The 13,187-nt window shown below is 27.4% G+C and overlaps 1 protein-coding gene across 3 annotated transcripts in view; it reads left to right on the forward strand.

Moving 5' to 3' along the window:
* The first annotated feature begins 3,399 nt into the window (after positions 1–3,399).
* The window catches only part of LOC129976633 (stress-activated protein kinase JNK-like), a 138,543-nt gene continuing 128,755 nt past the window's right edge, over positions 3,400–13,187 (forward strand). For 2 of the 3 annotated variants that reach the window (XM_056090305.1, XM_056090322.1), the window contains exon 1: positions 3,400–3,615. The gene's annotated coding sequence lies outside the window, so the exon portion shown is untranslated. Of the gene's footprint in view, positions 3,616–9,288; positions 9,411–13,187 lie in introns of those variants that run through there. The other variant, XM_056090315.1, reaches the window with a different exon arrangement.

The raw sequence follows: 13,187 nt of genomic DNA on the forward strand, positions 1-13,187 counted from the left end.
TTACTAGAGTTTCTTTTTTAAAAGAGTGAAATATAGAATTAAAACTGTGTTTCATTTCTCGGAGAAAGGTCGGCAACCAGGAAACTAGCTTATAGGGCTCTGGAAAAAGCTGTAATAGACTTTAAATGAAATGAAAGCATAATTGTAGTACAAGATTTTGGTGATTATACTGGTATTATTGGGCGAATTAAACAAGCTGTTATTGAAGCTTTTGTCTAACTAGGAAATGCAGCAAGGAAAATGGACTCAAGTATGATATTATTGAAACAAATAAAACTTTACCGGCATCGTAGCCTAAGGGTAGCGCGTCTTCTCAGTGATCTTGGTGTCCCGGGTTCGAGTCCTGGCTCGTTCATGGTTTTTTTCACCTGCTCAGGGGTCCTTACCCTCCGAAGCTACTGCATCCCTCTTTCCCCTCATTTTTTGGACTTAGTGTGAATTGGAAGTTCAATCCAAGGGGAATACGCATCAACAGCAACAACTCTCAGAAGATCAATAATTATACTTTTGAAAATATGAAGTGATTTAAGTATCTGGTACAATAATTTCAAGCTATAATAGCATAAAAATTCGAAATAAAATATAGGCTCTCCATGGTTAATCTATAATTCTATGTCCTTCGGAAAAGCCACATAAATCAAAATGAATCAATACAAAAACAAAAATGAGTTAAAATTAGATTTTGATAAAACTATTGCTTTCCTCGTTAGTGAATGTTGGACGCCTATCAAAGAAGGATAGGGCATGTTGTTGAGTCTTGAAAAAAAGTCATAAGCATGATTTTCGAGCCAATAAAACTAAATATACCTGTGGCGAATTTTACACATCTTGAAATTATATATGAAAAAACAATTCGGTGAATCCAACATTATCAGAATAGTAAAAGCATCTGGTCTTGGATGGTTGGGTCATATATATAGATATGTTCTTGCCTCCCCAACTAAAAAAATAACCATTTCAAGAAAAGAGGGAAATGATGAAGAACGCCACCTACCAGATGGTTGGTTTGTGTTGAAAGCGATCTGAAGCAGATGACAGTGAACCGATGGAGGGTAGATAACATCTGGCCTGTAATACACTGTAATTCTTGAACAGAATACTGCTGTTTGCGTGTAATGAAGAGGTGTGACTAATATCTTTGAAATTTGTTTTCTGTAAATATAGAATTAATCCTACTATGCATTTAATCTCAAAATGAGTTAAATGCTACTTTTTCCAAAAAAGCATACTTTAGTATTTTGGGACAAATAATACAATTTATTTTGGGAATAGCAAGATACAACAATATTTGCTTGAAATGTTATGTTCTAGTTTAAAACTCATCAATGAATCCTGCTTATTATATGTAAGCTTTTTTTTTAATACATTTTTTAAATAATTTTTAGGAAAGAAAATATATTATAAAGTTTGAAACAAATATTTACTTTTAGATTTTAAAAAATAGAAGTGTTAATTTTACTACTTCTTACCAGCCTCCAAATATTTACTATGTTGTACTTTCGAACACTTGCAAAGCCGTGGGAAAAATATTATTACGCCGTTTAAACTCAAATATGATGAGTTTAAAAATTGTTGTACTTTACTGATATAATTAACTTTAATTGAATTTAACTTTACATTTTATCCAAGTTAAAAAAATATGTTTATATTATTTTAAGAACTGTCCAAAAGTGCAATTCCTTCCTCTTATTATATTAACTCGGGAACTATATTGCCATCCTGGTTTGATAAGTAATGAATAATAACCATATTTTAAATCTTGATTGATTATTGAGTTACACTATACAGATGTACTTTTAAGGTTATGATTGCTGTTGAGTATTCGTTTATTTAGAAGCTGTGTATATTTTTAGAGATTATAATTAGATCTGTTTCTTTTCTCTTATACATATTTTGAAGAAATAGAAAGGACCCCAAAACTTTTTTCAAAATATTTATGTGGTTATTTACAAAATGAAACTTCTCATTTGCAAAACCACACATTCAAGTTAATAAATTCCACACCACTTTTTAAAAATTCGACATTTTATTGAAAAGAAAATGTAAGAGATTTTATTAGTATAGTCACTGAAGGAGTGAAATATGAGCGAGAAAAAAAATCATGTATTTAGAAAAGAATTCATTTGAAGTGTCTTTCAGCAGCAATTCCATATTTTTAAACAAATGGATTTTTCTCCCAGGGAAAAACACACTTATATATAAGTTATTGGCAAATTTTGAAATCCAATGTTCTATGGAATACCGAGGCATTTTTAGAATGCCAAAAACTGAACGACAATGTATCAGGCAAATGATATTTCACACATTTCCTAGCCATTATATACAATGAGGAAATGTCAAATAAAATATTAATATGATTCCAGAAAACGAGTCTATTTCGAAAACCACGGATGATATTGTACTCATTTGTGGATTAAACCAACATGATGATGACAAGCTACCTATTATGTGTTTTAAGGAAATCACTGTTGTACATGCAGACAAAAAATGTCGTCAAAAAATTCACACCTTCAGTGACTATGCTAATAAAAATGATGAGGATGATATTTTGTGCACTCTTAGTTTATAAACTATTTGAATAATAGTACTGTTATGACCTTTTCTTTTGTTGCTTGAATATGATTTTTCATTCAATAGGATGTCTAGACAATATTTAAGGGACCTGTGGAGAATATTATATAATTTTCACCTTTCAATCTTTGCCTAAAAACACCCAGGATTTTAAAAATTACCTTAATACTCTATTCGTTCAAGGATTTGTTCAATATTTAGATAACTTTACCACTGTCTGAGCCATTTATTTATTTTTTGAATATGGGAAAATCTGCCTTGGTCTAAGCCGATTTGAATTTTTTATAACAGTGAATTCGATTTGTTTTATTTTCGTTTAACTTTCTTTACATTTTTATTTTATTTCTATTATTAATGTTTTAATTTTTATTGATTTCCTTCTTCTTCGTTTACTTCTTTTTCTTCCCTCCCCTTTTCTATCACTTTTCCATCGTAATTTTTCTTTATCTTTTTTTATTATTTTTTCCCCTCTTTTTATGTACCTTTCTTGCAATCTCTATATGTAATCTAGAATATTTGTTTTCTTATCTGCAATGTTTATTTTTCGCCAACAAAATTCTAATTTTTATTTAAATATCAATAACCTCTTTACCGAGGTACCGCAGGTTGGCTAACACCCTATGTTCACTATTCTAGTGTTCTATAGAATACCGACGTTTTGTGCGTTATTGGTCAGATATATTTTAAAAAAGATCTTTTTAATATTTTTCCTACAACAGAGCTAGTATCGCCATCTATTGATGATTTTTTAAACCAATTCCCTCATTTAATATCTCATCCACCAGATGCCGCTGTAAGCGCTCGTATTGATTAGCACTCAATCGCCGACAGGTGCAGTGGTAGTACGCCATCTCTCGCCCACGCTCTTCGGCTCTGGCGGTTCCTTCATCTGACAACACCGAATGGCACCGCACACTCGCCGCGAATCGGGAAAACAGTTCTAAGAATGCACTCTCTCAACACACGGACCATAAACAATTCTGAACACCCAACGCACACTTTGCAACAGCAGCAACACGCCGAACAAACTGTCACATCTCAACGGTAAGTTCTAGTTTTGCAGGTTTTCCGAACTGCAATTGTGCAATTCATTTTTAATTTTTGGTACTTAAATATTTATAGCACTAATATGTATGGATGCAACACAAATATGAGCTTTTTGGCTCAAAAAATATTGTTGTACTTTTATTTTATTGATTATAAGTAAAGAGTTGTTTACGGGGAAATTTATTCTTTGATGTGGTTTTTCCCCTTATGGTAACGGTGTTTGCAATGTGTTTTGTTGTATGAAGTCAATCGTTATTTGATGTGTTGCAGTGAAAGTTTGAAACCTGAGCAAAGCGCAATCGCTTCTGCTCATGCGCGAGTCTTAAGATCATTTCATCTTCATGCCTGCTCTAATTTGCGGATTATTTCTAGCCCTCTAGAGAATCATTTTCTCCCGCAGAAAAGCGTTTATAACAGAATCGTTATTTCGAATTGCTTTTGTATTGTCAAAATCTTAAGGCAGAATAAGTAACAGAATTAGGTTAAAGGATTTCTTAATATTAATTGAATTGTAAATTCTGTATAGTTTTTTTTTTATTTTTCCGAAATTTCCTCTATTTTTATAAATGAATTATAAAAGTATGGCTCAATTAAAAAATGCTTTTTTTACTATAATTTGCTAAATCTAAATAGCCGATTTATCTGGGTTGTATTTTAAATCAATTTTTAGATATCAAAAAATTATTTTAAGAATTAAAATTTTGGAACAAGTAGCGCGATAGAATTTTCACAAATTATTGTAAAATCTTCCAAATTCATTTTAGGGCTTGCTTATAAATATAACATTTAGACATATATAAATATAATTTAACATTTAGGTCAAAATAACATTTAAACATTATCGCAACACAAGACATTATCAAAGTACAAATTTTAGTACTTTCAAAGATTTATTTTGATATTTGTGTTAATTTTGACCTCCATGAATTTGGTTGATAGATATAACATTTTATATATATAATCTAATTATATATTAAATTACTAATAAAATATGAAAAAAAATTCAGAAAAATAAGCCAAAGGCTTTTGGAAATTGATAAATAATTTCGAATTAATTTCATTTCAACAATTTAAGAATAAATAAAAAAAACATTATGTGATTCTATTAGATATTTTAAATTATTTTGGCTATTTTGCTGAATACATTTTGTTATTATGGTACAATACTCCAAATTTAACCTTCTGACAGCCGATTTCTTTTAAAAATCAATATTTATAGGTAAAATCTGCAAAACAATATTATTAAAATGAAACGACTTTTATCAGATGTTACCTGCTAATAGCACAATGTTATTCAAATCTATAATAGTAAAAAATAAATACGTTAGTCCGTATATTTCATGGAAAGCAACAGAAAACAAACCATCTTCTAACCCTCGGGACAAGCAGCTGGAGGATTAATTTTTGTTGATCGTGTGTCTTCTATTAGAAATATGTGAAAATATCTAATCGTTCGAAAGTTGTTTTAAAAAGATCGAATGACAATTGTTTCATTTAATTTTATTTTTTATTTTTGCATAAAATAGTAGAATTTATTGATATCTTTTCCTGCACGATTCTGTGTGTGATCTAAAATGTTAAAATCTTTTTATTCATGGATCTTTTGATTTCGAGTCTTTTATTAAAAAATTAAAATTGCATTGTTAGATTATTTGTTATAAAATAAATAGCCATAACATGAAACAAAATAAATAAAATAAAATTTATCGTGATTTTCCCCCCAAAAAAATGCCAATAAAATTTTTAAATTAACGAATTACATCTTTTGAAATTTTCATTCCCCCCCCCTAAATATTCTTAAGTATAAAAAAAAATAAAAAAAAAATAGGCACCTTAAATCTAAGACGAAATTCTCATCCTTTCTTGTTTTACTGTTACCCAAAAAAGAACTTTTCTAAATCGATGAAATGTCAAAATTTCGAATATCAATCATCCTTAATGTGAAATACTAGAACCACCTTCTGAGAAATATATCATCCATTCTACTGATCCAGGAAAGGACTGGAAGCTGAGCTCTCGGCTTCTTAGTTGCATCTTCTAAATCCATAACTCTTTAAGGTCCACTGTCCAGTAAAATGGACAGCACATTTTTGGAAAGGACCTTCTGTCCCTATGCCGCAGAACATATTCCATTGACATATTTATAAGGATTCTTTCTAAATGCCTTTTAAATTGCATTCCAATTTTCTGCTACATTTATAAACTTGGATGAATTTTTAAACTCATTTATCAGCTTTCTAAAATATATATATTTATAAAATAAAGAGCCGTTAGAAGGTTAAAAATAATTTTTTTTTCTTGTATACAGCCGACCACCCCGCCGCCACTGAAAAAAGCAATATCGACAGGATTTGTTGTGGCCGACTGCAGAATTAAATGTATTGAGGAGTTTTCGATTAAAATATGTTATAAGTGGAATTAAAAATGAGCTTAAAATATAGACAATAATTTTCATTTTATGCTAAAAATTTTAAAATCGATATTCTTAATGCATAATAGCCATCTTTAGCGACCATCTAAATAAGAAACTACTGCAGGAGAATTAATTAATTCATTAACCCGTTAGCCGTCTTGTTCATGCTTTATACATGCATCGAATTATCGTTTTTTAAACTTAAAAGTTAAAATTTAATCAAAGAGATCATTATTCGATTTAAAATTTCACATAATTCACAATTTTCAAATGTTTATGGATGGTTTATTTAATTTATTGGACAGCACATTCTAAAAACGGTTGTTCGCCTAATTAAATCTTAAAAAAAAGATATAGTTGAAAAGTTAATCTTTTATTCGAAGCTTTGTGTTAAAGTTGTACCCAATAAAGAGTTTTCAATTTCAAATTTTGTCAAACATTCACTTATACTCTTTTAGAAACTTATTCAGTGTGCTTGGAGTATTCCTGCTCCTGTCGTCTCATCCAAAATTTGAGCTTTAATCCAAATATTAAATTTAAATTTATCTCTTAATGGAAAATTTCTCGTAAAACAAATGTAAGGATAATAGATGAGAATCATTTAGCATTGTCGGTACCCCCCACCCCCTAATATTTCTCTGAGAATAATATTTATAATATCTTAGAGAATTTTTTTTTCTCGATTTCAGTAAAAAAAAATATTCAAGTACAAATAATAGCAAAATTTCAAGCATAGAAAGAAATTATACACTTTTATCCAATTATATTACAGCAAAAGAATAGAAATCTTTAAAGATGCACAGATAATAATTTCAATTAAATTTCATGAACAAACTAAATGTGTTTCTGATTTTTCCAATAAAGCATTTTTAAGCATCAAATTTTGGTAAACAATAAAACCAAGTTATTTTATTAATTTTACATATACGCTGTTTAGTGAAAAAAATTGTTTTAATGAAATCCCAATAACAGCATGTTATTAATAAAACATAGTTATCTGATTCATGTATCTTTCAATTTTGTTTTGTCTTACTCAAAATTACAACTTCAATTTCCTTTATCTCATGCAAAACAAATAAACAGTCTTTCTTACTTTTTGACAATGAAAGAAAACCAGGTGATTAAATATGTGATGTATACATGAAATGTGATTTAAATTTTATATCCAAAGCTGAAAACTATGCGAATTTTTTTTTTAAACTGTGCCAATTTAAAAATACAAAGATTGGCAATTAAATTAATGTCATAAGAGGGATAGTACTTTTAAATTTAGAATAATGTAAAAATCAAATTTCTGTAATAATATTTGGTGTTTTTCTATTATAACTTCAGCAAATCTCACATATTTTTTGATTAAAACTTTTAAAAAATTTCTCAAAGTTACACATCTCTATCTTCAAGAATATATTTATGCCAAATTTGGCAATCTTGGATCAAACGGCCTGCTCTATATGGACCCAATAAGCACGTACTACTTTCTTTATCACAGTAAAAAAAATTCTTTAAAATATATTTTTAAAAAATTAGGCTTCGCATACACTTTATTAATATGCAAATATTAATTTTTGAAAGAAGGAACAAAAATTTACTTTTCAATATGTTTTGTATTTTATATGGGGCCTTTCATTAGTTTTCGATTATTTTCAAAGTTTTCTTTATTATATAAATGATGAGAAAGTTTTAATTCTCAAATTTATTGCTATGTAAATAAAAGGGTATTTTTGAATGCTTTGAGAGAAAAATAAACTTTTTTTTTTATTAAATTGCAACATCAGGAAATAGACAAGAACATGTACAAATTTCAAACAATGATAATGACTACATGAACGTGAGTGTTGGTGCCATAAGAATTTTCCAGAATATCCAAATTGTTGAGAGTGTTGTGTTAACGTAGTTACAAAACTGAAAACGTGTTATAAAATTAAAAAAAATGCTTTTGAAGAATGAAAAATTTAAATCTTAAATCTTGCTTTTCACTGTATAATATTTCTTATCTTAAACAATGCGATATTTCTTCTGTTTCCGCGCATAAATATCAAATGTTTTCTGTTATTTTAGAAAATAATTAGCTCTTTTTCAATAGGGCTTTACTTAATTTATTCCGTCAAATGATTGTGAAATTACAAATTTTTAAAATATCGGTATTTCAAACTTTTTTTACACTTATGCGCAGTAAAATATTAACATTTATTTAATTTTTTAATGGAAAATTATGTGATAATGATTTTATATGAATAAAATTTTAAATTTAATAAAACAATGGATTTTTTTATTATTAAAATTAGCTCTGACAAACTTTGCGTTAAAAAAACGGGATATTTACAAAGGAATAACAATAACACTTTAGTTTAAAATATTGAGAATTTATTTAGTAAATTAGATGAGAAATAACTGATTTTGTGGCTAAAAATGAACTGAATTTTTAATTTATATCATTAGTTTTGAGTAAATTTTTAACTACAATAAATTACTACTTTTAAATATTTTCAGTTCATTGTTGTACAAGAAATATTTCATGTTTCTTACTGTGATTATTTTTTTAAATTTTAATATTACAGTTCTTGTTTGGTACATCAAAATCATTTTAGGCTGAATATTTACTAGACTGTTAAATTTTTTATTGACATATTTTACGTTTCCTGTAAGCTGGAAATTCTATAATGTTTAGATATTTACTTTTTCTTCAATGTTTTGAAGATATTCTTCTATAGTCTTTAGGAAGCAATTATTCGGAAATAAAATGGCTAACGGTTTGAATAACACAGTCTAAGTTATATGTATGCGTACGTAATTCATTCTGCGAAAGGAAAAGTTGTGAGTTGATAAATTATAAAACCATCCACAAATTTTAATATTTTTTTTTTTTTGCAAAAATGCAATGTTTTGTTGACAAATTTTTAAATTAGAGCAAATTTTCGCAATCCATTCCACATTGCTTCGAAAACATCCAAAAACTATTTCAAAAATGCCGAATTCTTCATAATTCTTATTAATTTACAAAGGTAAAAATCTTGTAGGTAGATGAACTTTTCATTTTAATGCATTTTGAAATAAATAACATTTTCATTTTTTCTTTCTTTCATTTTTGGTTTAATAATTGACAAGAATCATACCCTGATAGAAAAATAATCTATTGACAAAAATCTAATCTTATCAGTTTAGATTAACTGTGGTTATTTTTCATTATCACTATAGAGTAGCAGTAACGATAAAAACTTGACAAGAAAGTACGCTTTTTAAATAATTGTTCAGTTGCAATTTGGTGTTTCGTCGCGTACGTTGTTTCAATCAGCTCCAAATCGGTATTTCTGATATTTAATCTATCAGAGTTTTGCAATAGCCAGCATAGAATATCATCTTTCTCTTTTTTTTCCGAAAGGTAAACACAATTTTTTCAAAATATCTGTTTATAATATTTTTTTTTTGCTTACTTAATTTAAAATGTTACGTATTATGAGATCGGATTATCAGAATTTCCTTTACGTTATTAAAACCTGTACTTAAATGTATCAGTTTTATCCTTAATTGAACCGTTTATTATTCGTTGCATAAGATTACTCATAAATCAGCAATTTACTTCTGAATACTGCTGCAACATAAATTTTCTTGTGTGTTTTTGCTGAAATAGTCGGATTTGAGACTGATGGAAATTATCTGTATTTCATACATAATGCTTTTTGTAAGCGTGTAAAACACAATTTTAATTCAATCTATATTCAGTGCTAACTCGCTTTCAAGGTTATGTTTTGTATTGATTGAGTTGGCTACAATGTATTTCTGTTCTATTTCTACATAAATGTATCAGTCTTCATGTCTTGTTTCGCATTTTTTTTTTCAGAATAAAAAGTTTCGTATTTTGAAGCAGGGATTATCATTTACTGTTTCATTTTGAGATTTGTTAGTGGCATTCATGTGTTACTATTTTCCGATACTATTTTTTTTCTAGAAGATCGTTGCGAAATTATAATCTATAGATATAACTTCCGCTTTAAATGAGTTTTTAATATTTTGTAGGTCAGAAAAATAAAATCTTGAGACATCTTTAAATTTTTAAGTATTTTTAAAATATAATTAGGATTTTTTAATATAGAAAAATTATTTAATTTTTGGCAATTTAAAATATATTGCAATAATCTCTAGAAATAATCTATGGCATCGGAGTATTTTTACTTAAAAAGTTATGCATTTATATCAGTACTCGTCTAATATGAAATTTCTTTCAATGCCCTTCTAATTAATATTTATTTTAATATATTTCTTTAACCATCTAATCGGAAATTTCTTTCAATATATTTATATTTCACATTTATTTTATTTCCTTAACCATCTAATCGGTAGTTTCTTTCAATGCATTTCTACTTAACATCTATTTTAATTCATTAACCATCTAATCGATAGTTTCTTTCAATGTATTTCTACTTAACATCTATTTTATTTCATTAACCATTTAATTAGAAGTTTTATTCAATGCCCGTTTGCTTGACATTTATTTTAATTTTCATGATCACCAATGTTCGAGTAAGAAGATTAATACAATTTGATGCGAAATTTTTTTATAAATAAAATATTTCCTTTATTCTAAAACATTTTCATATAGGTACGGGTAATTTTCAATTCATAACTTCTATAGGCGATCTCAATTGTTTCTTTTATTAAACTGAATTTAAATTTCTATGGGTTTTCTTAATGTTATGCAAGTGTATAAAAATGATATTTCTCTTGGAATTGCAAGTCTTTTGATTTAAATCTGCTTTAGATCAACTTATGGAAATACCAGACATTTTGCATCGTTTTCTTGAATATTCTGATTCCTGTATTAAAACTAGAGCCGATGACAATCTCTCTTTTAATCAATAATATTACTTATTCAATGTTCGGAAATTTGAAAACCAATTCGAATTATTGTTTTGAAAATTTGTTTTCACATAGAACAAATATTTTACTTTAAGGAGAAATCCTTTGATTGAATCATGAAAAACTCCCTTTACTAATCAAAACTTTTCATTTTTAAATTAATAAAATTAATACCACATTTTTTAAATCTAATTTCTTAATTTGAAACTTACATTCTGCCAAAATGTGAAAACACAAAATGCAATTCTTTTATTTATTATTTTTGTGGTTATAATTGTAAAATGATTGCTAAATTATGACGCATTTTCTTAAAAATTAAAACTATGACCATGTTTATTATTGCTTCAATTCCCATTTTTGACACGTGCATCGAATTATCTTGGAAACTAAGTATTTGCTCTGATAACAAATAATATGGACTCGTGTGTCCAATGGATTCTTATCTGATTCCGAGCAATAGTAGTTCATTATCAGAATAAATAGTACATTCTATCAAATTCTTTTAAAAAGTTGATCAATAAAATATTAGTTAAAGTGAATTAACCAATGATAATATAATCATTAATAAAACTAACAAATTCACATCTAAAGGAATTTAGAGATTAAAAACAGTAGATTGGTCATTTTTGTTTTATATTTCTTTGTGGTAGAATTTGATTATTTGTTGTTCGATTATCGTTTGAACATTTTATTTCTATATTTGGAAATATTGTTATAAATGAATCATGTATCTAACATTTGTGTAATTCAAATTATAAAAATAATATAGATTGTGTATTTTAACTAAGTTGAACTTCTTGATTCTATGACTTTTTTCAAGTATTTCTCAGAGACTAACTGGGAAAAATAAGGAAAAACTCTATCTATTTAAGATTTATTAATTATGTTAAAAAGTGTATTTACTGCAAAAATGTCGGGTTTTTTTCTGTTTAAAATTCTAAATATTGGAGCATTTTTCTTTATTAAACCATTGGAATTTTGTTTCTAAGTCCATTTTAGGTATATTTTATATTTACACCTATATACGTTTTAATGCTATTTTATATCTTTGAATACTATTTTCTCATATTCTAAACTTTGGCAGAATCTTCACGTGAAAAAGCTCATAAATTTAAATCTAAAGCAGATTTTTTGTCCAAATTTGATATTTTACAATACGTTTTCTGCAGTTCCTTTATTAGAAAATAAGTAATTCATTCATTTAAAATTTTTTAGTTTTTTTTTTCGTATTTTACAACGAGCAGAAAAAACAGAACATATGTTATTTATCAGTTGAACTCCAATACTTAAAAAGTGGTTAGAAATACAGATTATTTTTTAAATGAGGAACTAGGTAACATATTTAACATATTTCTTAAGCTATTTGCAAATTTTTAGGCAAATCAGTTGATAAACTTCTAAACTAAAAGATACTTGATTTATACCTCGTTTTAGCGAAAAAAAGGCAATTTTTTCAATTTTTTTTCAATTTATTATTTAATTGGTATATTTTGGTTTCATAGATATTTTTGCGAACTTTTTTATGCAAAAAATTCAATATTTTACTATTTTAGAGTCTTTTTCAAAAAATTCATCCCTAACGTAGTCCCACACATTAATACTGGCAGGACTTAAGTCACTGTCTTCAAGTCAGAATGGGATGACTTTAAGTCAAGTTGTCTTAAAATCATCCCATTCTGACTTGAAGACAAACTGTAAATCTAAAGCAAATAGTAAAACTTTGTTTACCGCATGCTATAGAATGTATTTTTTGAATCTGAATTAACTTGACATGCGAGTTTACTTGAAGGTTTTTGAGTCTAAGCAAACTCAAAAAATTCAAGCTAATGAAGCTGTTTGAATAGTAATACGATTTGAGTATTAAACTCACTGACGCTTTTACATCTTTACATTTTTCAGAATCGAAATTATATCATATGATAATATGAGAGGCATTCGTCGTTGAAAGTTAGGAGGTTAACTTTCCTTATTGGAAAACGGTTACATTTTATACAAGTAATGCATCATATTTCAAATACTTGTGTGTGATTAAAATTAAATCAATATATGGATATTGAAATATGCCATGGCAAGCTGTAGAATATTTTAATTCTTTGAAATCTAAATAGCGACTGAATCCTTAAAGATTTGTGAAATATTATGTTACCCTCTGTAAAATAATATTCTACATCTATTTTACCGTTTCATTAGCCGTATTTGGCAACCAACTTGTTCGTTGTTGACACTGATTGTGTTTTATTCCAGTTAATTTTCTTATACATAATTTGAGGTCGATGATTCTCCCAATTACGTAATTTTTAAA

The sequence above is a fragment of the Argiope bruennichi genome, chromosome 1 (genome assembly GCF_947563725.1).
Source record: "Argiope bruennichi chromosome 1, qqArgBrue1.1, whole genome shotgun sequence".
Classification (NCBI taxonomy): Eukaryota; Metazoa; Arthropoda; class Arachnida; order Araneae; family Araneidae; genus Argiope; species Argiope bruennichi.